This window comes from Crocuta crocuta, unplaced genomic scaffold (genome assembly GCF_008692635.1).
Source record: "Crocuta crocuta isolate KB4526 unplaced genomic scaffold, BGI_CrCroc_1.0 scaffold528, whole genome shotgun sequence".
Lineage (NCBI taxonomy): Eukaryota > Metazoa > Chordata > Mammalia > Carnivora > Hyaenidae > Crocuta > Crocuta crocuta.
Window position 1 is genome coordinate 1,201,407 of NW_027530010.1, and position 8,611 is coordinate 1,210,017.

Below are 8,611 nucleotides of genomic sequence, written 5' to 3' on the forward strand. Positions count from 1 at the left end.
GGGCCGTGTGCAGTGCAGGCGGCTGCTCAGGCGTCCTGGTGGAGGCGGCCGGTACGCACGGACATCAGGGGACCGACAGGCTCAGTGTGAGCCCTCAGGATACAGACGGCACTTATGGCACGGAGCTTGACGTGATCTGTCAGGAAGCTCGAGGGCTCAGGGCGCAGGGGGCTCCCACGGGGTGGGGCTTGCAGGGGTGCTGCTGCTTAGCACTAGGGGTGCAGGAAAGACCTGGGGGTGCCCCTGCCCGAGGCTCCCTGTTCCCACCTGCAGCCGCGCCCCGGGATGCCTGTCTCCCGAGTCCTGAGCTCTGACTGGTCCCCGGGGGCCAGTGGACCCCCATCAGCCGACCGTACTTAGCAGGCACCCACCTTAGAGCCCCCCCCGAAGATGGGCCCCTCCTCAGCTGCTGCCCACCCTCCGGGCCATTAGGCCTCCCGGGTGGTGGCCCGTCCCTCCCGCTGGGAAGCCACACGATTATTTTATCATCATCCGCACTCACTGCGCTGTGATCTTGAGAAGAAGGCGTGCACGGTGAAGCCCGTGCCCCCCCCCCCCAGGCTCTGAGTGTCACCGTGGGCAGAGCCGAGGAGCCCAGCCCAGCTCAGCCGCTTGCAGGGGTGCGAGCCTGGAAAGGCTTCTCAGGCCCCTCAGTGCCCGCTCGGGTGCGGTGGTGCCAGAGAAGTGGTGCCCGGGAGGTGCCGCCCCCCGCTGGCTCCTCCACCCTCCCCGCCCCCTTACAACGCCAGCTCCCCAGACACACACATTGGAACAGGAATAAAAATAGACAAAATGGGGGGCTGCCGGGTGGCTCAATGGGTTAAGTGTCCGACTTGGGCTCAGGTCATCATCTCACAGTTCACAAGTTCGAGCCCCGCGTCGGGCTCTGTGCTGACAGCTCAGAGCCTGGAGCTGCTTCAGATTCTGTGTCTCCCTCTCTCTCTGCCCCTCCCCACTCCTCGCTCTCCCCACCCCCAAAAAATAAACCGAGAGGCCGCGCAGGGACTCTGCTTCCCCTCGGCGGGGTCCACGCCCCCCCCATCCTGTGGGTGAAGAGATTCGCTACCAGAAACTACCGCTGGGAGGCTGTGCCTGACGCCCTCTCCACAAAGGACCACACCTCCCTTCGGCCATTTCCCAAACTGGAACCCCAAGAACCCCGAAGTCCGGGGCGCCCCGGCTCCCTGCCGCACGCCACATCCACCTGCGTGTCCCACACCCTGTCACGGCCGCATCAGAGCGGACTTTGCTCAGGGACGAGTTTCACAACCCTCCACAAACAGCAGTGCTACATTTATCCACACACGAAAGCAAACAGCACGTTAGAAGTTGCTAGAAGTTTAGAAACTTTATTGTTCCTGTCCCCAAACCCCTATCTTTGTCACATTGTTTGGGACTCGGGGGACAGATCTCAGTCCCATGGTCCCCAAATCAGTCCCAATACTTGTCCTTTAGAGCTGTCTCTTCTGAACAGAGACGGCGTCAGACCCTGTCCCTGCCCCCCTGGGCGCGGCAGCCGGGCTTCACAGTCCCTCCGGCACCCTGGGCTGGAAGCCACCGCACAGCAGCGGGGCCGCCCCTCCACGGGCCTCTACAGGGATGCGGATTCAGCCTTAGGAGGGTAGCGTGAGGTTAGCGCGACGGGCTGCGTGAAGCTCCCACGGGCCCGTCCCGTCGCGGAAGCGCGGCAGGGGTCAGGGCTCCTGACGTTGAGTAAAGGTGCTGTTACCTCTCGGATGTCAGTCAAGCGTCAGAGCCACGAGGCCACAGGAGTTCAGGGCCAGACGAAGCTCACCAGGGCAGCTCCGAGGGGAAAGGAGGACTCACCGAGCTGTGCGAGCTGTGCGTTTAAATGACGGTCCCCAGCCGGGTCAGATTGCCGCCTCGCATGAATACTTTAGGAGAGGCGGGTCCCAAATGTCGCCTCGGTTGTGCTCCTACTAAAGCAGCGCTGTGTATCTGAAACTCGGTTTAACCAGGGATGCTCGATTTTCATTTGTTAAATCCGGAAGGCCCGACCGTGAAAAGAGCGCGGCCTGCGGCCTGCGAGGCTGGGAGGCGGGGGAGGAGGGGACCCGACGGCGTGCGGCTGGGCCACTCGCCAGACACCAAGAACCCCTGGCCGGCAGTTAGTGTCCCTCACGTTGTCACGGCTGAGGGGGCTGAGACCCAGGCCCGCTGCTGCCCGTGCTTAACCCCCCCCGCCGGCCGCCCTGGGGCAGCGCGGAAACACAGGAAAGGGCTGGAAGGCCACCTTCATGTGCAAGCCCACTCGGGTCCCCTCCAACGCAGCCTCATGACCGAAGAGCCATCGTCATTTCTCTTCGAGAGTTGAACCCCGCACCTAGACTTGCGGATCGCCACTCCGACACTTGCGTTGAACCAGGCTGCGTCTGGGGCACCTTTGGGGCACTTGCATGGGTCAGATGTCCCTTCTGTCCTCAGTGTTGCTCTACTCGTCCCAACAACCAGCACAGAGGGCGCCCAGGTGCGGAGCGGCACATCCTCGACCGTCAGGTGCCAGGAAACGTCATGGCGGTGACAGATTTACCCCGGTCACCTTGCCCCCCACAAACGCTGTCCCCAAGGGATTTCCACGTGAGATAGACATCAGGTATCAGAACCACAATAAGACAAAACCACATTTTCTTCAAATTATATCTTGAATTCCACCAATTCTAAATTCAGCACAATTACTTCTATATTCCACTGAGGCAGAGTTCAAGGACAATGAAATTTAAAAATATATCTTAAATATGATAGCTTTTACCAAATTAGGTCTGCAAAGTAATCCGGTTAAAAAAAAAAAACAGGTTAATTCAGCAAACATGAACCAAGAGCCCACTGTGGGCACAGAGCTATGAGAGGGGCACAGGTCTTCCCACGGCGTGTGACGGAGACAGACACATCCAGCTGAATTTCAGAAGGGAAGGGACAAAGTAAACTGTAAAAGACGAAATGTCGGGGCACCGGCTAGCTCAGTGGGTCGAATGTCCAACTTGGGCTCAGGTCATGATCTCGCAGTTTGTGAGTTCGAGCCCCGCGTCCTCTGTCCCCCTCCCCCACTGGTTCTCTCTCAAAAATAAATACCAGGAAAAAATACAAAAGGAAAAATGTCAAGAGGACCCAGCAGAGGGAGTCACTAGTGCACACCATGGCGACATGGTGCTCAGCCACCGGGAGGTCAGACTTTGACGACGGCCCAGGCAGAGAGAGGGACGGAGGGGACAGTCACCCAAGGGAGGGAGCCATGATGCAGGAGGGTAACATCGGCATCTAACTTCCCGAATGCACACGCAGCACCCTAATTATCACGTGTTGTCAACCAGCCTCACACCCACTCGCTGCAGAAGCAAAACTCACACCTGCACTCTGACCCCTGCAGCCTCTCACTGACGATTTACAGGTACGGTGGCTTTTAAATGCTGCTAGTTTCCCAGACCAAACCACCCTCCCAGGTCCGGAGGCCCTTCCCGCACATTCCAGCCCCGGGAACACACACCCCGACCAACAAGGGGCTCCTTCTCTGGCGGCCAGCCCCCGCCTGCCCCTCCACACCCCTGCCTCCAAACGCCCTCGTTAACCCGAGCTCCGGGCCACACAGGCGCAGCATTACCAGCTCCCCGCACACAGTGCCAGACAGGAAACACATTTGGAGGATTTTAAACAATTTTAAAATGTGCCTTCAAATTTTACAACTTGCTTTACTCGCCCGAGGGAGGAACCAAGCCCTTTATATAAATATCGCCCAAACAGGCCTGCTGTCCCTCCCACCCAGCTCGGGGCTCAGGCTTCGCGCGCAAGCCTCGGGTGAGCTTGGGGGGCTTTGTTTATTTTGATTTTTTTTTTTTCATTTCGTCTGTGTCGTCTGCGGTCACTGGCCTTCTCGGTCACGTTTATCTTAGAGGCGCTCCAACAGCCACACACGCAGCCCAGGACGGACCGTGTGCGGGCTCCGGGCGGCTGGTGCCAGGGCAGGCGGGGAGGGGGGGCGGGTCACGGAAGGGAAAGAGCCTCCTGGCCAGGCGGCCGGCGGTCCCCACGGTCGGGGCAGNCAAACCCGAGTGTCCAGTCACCCTGCTGTCTTCGTCCTTGGCTCCTGCTGTATTTTTATCGCTTTTAGTGAAGCACGACTTGCACGCAGTAACGTTCGCACGTTTTCAGTGTCCAGGTTGACGACGACTTTCAGCTTCCCCCGGGGTGACCCTGACCCGCACCCTCCAGATAAACACCACATGCGTCTCCCAAGAGAGCTGCCGCCTGCCCCCTTCCGGTCAGAGCCCCACCCCTGCACGCCCCTCGCCCAGTCATCCACTCACCTGCTTCTGGTCACTGTGATTAGATTTGCCTCTTCTGGAATCGATTTACCTTTCTCGGAAGGGCACCGTGGCCCCCTGGTTGGGGTCAGAGGCCGTTCTCTCCCGCCGCCGCCCTGCCTTCTCCAGTCCTACAGAGCACCCATGTGCATCTACTGACACGCAGGGGTGTGTTGCTGAGGCCTACTCGAAGCGAGTCCTGCACAGGGGCCCGGGGAGAGGTGGGTGGGGCAGTGGGGGTCTCAGGTGTGTCCTCGGCCTCCTCAACGGTGAGACAGAAGGCAGATCAGTGGGTGACCAGGGCCTTGGGGCCTCAGGGCCTGACTCTCCTGAGTCTGGGCCTTTGGTGACGGAGTGTAGCCCAGAGCTGGAGAGCTGGCCTGTCCCCAACCTGCACCAGGGCCCCGGCCCCACCCGGTGCTCCTCAGCCCTCCTCCCCGACCGTCTGCCGATGGTACCCTTGGCCGCTCACACCCGGGGCAAGGCGGTTCTCACGCGGGGCCCAAGCTTCCTTCCCTGAGAGCCCATTGGCTGAGGGTGCATGGGGCGGGGGGGATGCCCACAGGACACCCCCGGCTCCCCAGGGCGCAGCGGCAAAGCCATCAGCCTCAGGCAGGACTGGACATCCCTGTGGCACAGGACGTGGCAGGTCTGCCCTCGGTCCAGCCCCAGGACAGCGCAAAGGACCCACGGGGACCCCAGCAGAGGCAGCGGGGTGGGGGTGGGCAGGAGGTCCCAGCCCAACATAGCGGCGAGCTCGGACGCGTGCTGAGGACCCTGTGTGAGGGGGCCCTGCGGGGCCATGGGACCAGCAGCCACGTGGCCCGGGCTTCCTTACTGTCACTGTGAGCCTCTGCAGTAACGTCACCATCGTACGAGCTGGTCCCAAGGTGTGCCAGGTTCTCCAGCTTTCTACGTGCTCTGTCTTCTCAGTACATGGTCTCACTTAACCCTCACCGTGATCCCTTGGTATTTCATAAATGAGGAAACCGAGGCACAGATGGGATGTGCCCAGGGTCACAGCCTAGGGGGTGCCCTAGCACAGCAGTCACAGAGCTGGGAGCCCAGCTGCCGTCTGCCTGTGAAGCCCAAGCTCTTAGCCCAGGTGAGGCCTGGGGCCGCAGGTGGCCTGGGAACGGGTGCCGCCGTCACTCCCTCCCACTCTCATCCGNCTCACCAACCTGGACTCCTACCCTCTGTCCCAAAGCCCATCCCCACGTGTTCCCCCGGGGGCCCCTGCCTCAGTTTCCCCTACGCATCTCTGCACTGGATCGCTCCCCTTTATGTACAACTGGGCCCACGTCTCTCCGTCTGGAAGAAGTCCCTCCCTCCATTCTGGAAGCCTCTCACCCCCCTCTCCTAGCAGACGCCTGCTTGCCTGCACTGCTCCTGTCCCGAGCGGCTCCGGACACAGAAGCCCAGCTCTCCTGGAGGATCGCTCATCCCCAGCCCACCTGCAGGTCCGGGAGGGAGCCAGTGTCCTGAGCCTGACCCAGCGGCAGTGCCAGGGCGCGGGGATGGCCCTGGGAATGGGCACATGGCCCACAGCAGGACACGGAGTCCTTCCTGGCTCTTGCTTAACCGGTGGAAGGTTCCTCCCGGATGACGAGGGTCACAGGATGCCGGCCCGAAGCCGGCATCTTGCCTCCCTGGTCCCCTCCCTCCGGCTCCCGCCTGACTCCCGGCAGGCGCTGTCCATGCTGCCTCTCCGCCCTCTCAGGTGCGTTCCAGGGCCTCCAAGTGCCCCCGCCCCATCTCCGTGCTGCTGGCTCAGAGCCCTGCCCCAGGCCCAGCCCTGAACGGGCAACTGCTCCACCTCCCCCCCACTTCACCCCTAGCCTGCTCAGGGACAGCTCCCCTCCGCCCCCATGCACAGGTCTGCACCCGAGCTGCCGGGCCTCCCGCGCCTGGACCTTCGCACCATCAGCGACCTCTCTGCAGCCCAGCCTCTGGCTTCCAGGACGGGGACGGCCTCCAGGCCACGTAAAACAGAGAAGGTTTATTGGAAGGAAATTCAGTAGTTCATACACCGGATGGAGAGGCTGGGAACAGCGATAGGCAGGGACCGGGTACGAGGGGCAGCGGAGCTACAGCCAAGACCACAGAACAGTCGAGCAGGAAGTGAGTCCTAAAGTCCTGGCATCCTGAGTTCCGGGTGGAGCGCCTGACTGCCCGCACCCTGAGCCCCGACCCTCCCGGGGCCGGAAGGGCCGGGGAGAGCGAGCCCTCCACCCGCAGGCCTCTCCACCGCCCCCACTCCTGCCTGGGCTCCAGACGATGCCGACCAGACAGCCCCACCTTCCCTCCACATCCCAACAGCTGCCCTGGCCCGCAGAGATCCTTTCCAGAATGGTCTCACATGTCTGGGTCCCTGGTGGCCCCCAGCCCGGCCCAGGAGTCATTGACGCTTCCTGGGAACAGCAGGAAAGGATGCTACAGTGGTGACATCAAGACTCCGGAACCGACAGCCTTGCTCCAGATTCCGGCTTCACCACCTATGAGCTGTGTGACCTCAGGGAAGTTATCAGCGTCTCTGTCTTTCAGTCTGCCCGTCTGTGAGGTCAGGACACTACAGTTACCCACCTCATATGGTGCTCCTAAAGATGACGCGCATTAACGTACGCGAGCTTCAAAGGAGCCCAGCACCCAGAAGGTTCTGTCCTGTGAGCTGACGTTATTCCCCGACACCTCACGCCTTCCCACACTGGAGTCTCCGGCCTTCTCTGGCCTCTGCCTTCCCTCGGCCTATGGCTGCCCAGCGGAATACAACCCACCTGGCTTGCCTCTGAGGCCCAGTCTGAACGTCCTTGGCCCACCTGAAACCAGCCTTCCAGAAGTAAGCGACTTCTCTAAAGGGCCCCACCGGGTCGTCTGTTCCACACGACTCCTCCTCGAAGACACGGGGACTCACGCCCCGAGAGGAGCTTTTCCTGCGGGGCACACCCGCCTTGCACCTCCTGCACCTGACCTTAGCCAATCCCTCCTCCTCCGGACCCAGCTCCCCAGGACCCCTCAGCTCATGAAGGTGGCGATGCCAAGACCATGGTGGGGGGTGAGGGAGGAGCTGGGGGGTAAGGGGCCTGGAGGGACAGACCCCCTCCCCCCAGGCCCTCCCTGGCACGCCCGCAGGTCCGGAAAGAGTGGCCTGTACCATCCCTCTGGGTATGGAACGGCCTTGCCCACATTCTTCCTCGGGGAGCCCCCCCGACGCGTGACCCTCAGGGCCCTGGGCGGCCGCGCTCCTGGGGGACGGGTGTTTGTGTCCCAGGGGCTCCCAGCACACTTGGGGGGGAGGGGCTGGGAGAGGTTAAAGCGAGTTCTCGGGGTTCCACAGCCGGGGCGCAGGTCCAGCTCTCTTCTGCTCTGTCCCCGCGCGCAGGTCGTCACCCGGCCTCCGGGGCAGCGCCTTGCACGGTGCCCAACACACAAGCCGGCCTCTGTCAGTGTCCGGCGGCGCGGAGGTGAGCTGCAGCAGGACACCCAGCGGCTGCGGGGCCGCCAGGGCCCGAGGGCCGCACCTCCTCAGCCTGTCCCACAAGCCCCCGGGCTCCCTTCTCGGACCCCTTCCCTCCCTGTCCCTCTCCTCCCACCCCCGCCCCGCGCCCTCTCCACCCCCTTCCGTCCACTTTCCTACATTCCCTCCATTTGCCCACAGCAAACCGGCACTTTGTGCCGAGGCCCTTCCTTCACTCCCAGGACGGGCGGCGGCAAAGTGCGGGAGGAGCAAGGCAGCCGGGGCCGAGGCCACACACGGGCAGGGGCGCCGCCCCTTCCTGCCCTGCTCAGCGGGGGCCCCGTTCTTGCCTTCGCCTACCTCACAACGTGGGGAAGTCTATAAAGATGAAATAGCATGTGATAAAACGCGCAGCTGGACACAGTGGAAGATCATAAAACGTGACACAATTGTAAGGGGTTCCGAGGTGGCCGCAACGTGGGCATTAAACCGCAGCCTCACATTCACCATAAGCCCGGAGCTGGGGGCGGGGCCGAGGCCGCAGATGCGGAAAAGCTCCCCTCTGCGCTTCCCCTGCTTTTCTGCGCAGATCCCCGGTCCTCCTATAATCAGAAAAGAAGTTGCACAAAAGGAGTACTTTCGATATAAAGGTCTCTAAAGTCCTGCCCTCACAGCGGCCACGTCACGGTGCAGGCTCCCAGCCGGGGGGGTGGACAGGAGGTTGACGGCAGCCGAGAGGGCGAACGCTCTCTCCTCCCGCCTGCAAGGGCTGGTCCGCGCCCGGGGGCCTGAGGCTGGGGGGCTGGGGGCAGGGATTCCCCCCCACCCTGCACCGACCGGG

The 8,611-nt window shown here is 62.3% G+C and overlaps 1 long non-coding RNA gene across 6 annotated transcripts in view; it reads right to left on the minus strand.

The window, feature by feature from the left end:
* Positions 1-6,300: 6,300 nt before the first annotated feature.
* Positions 6,301-8,611, minus strand: part of LOC144231625 (uncharacterized) — a 6,165-nt gene continuing 3,854 nt past the window's right edge. For all 6 annotated transcript variants that reach the window (XR_013335120.1, XR_013335118.1, XR_013335117.1 and 3 more), the window contains one exon: positions 6,301-8,372. This is a non-coding gene — a long non-coding RNA (uncharacterized LOC144231625). The remainder of the gene's footprint in view (positions 8,373-8,611) is intronic.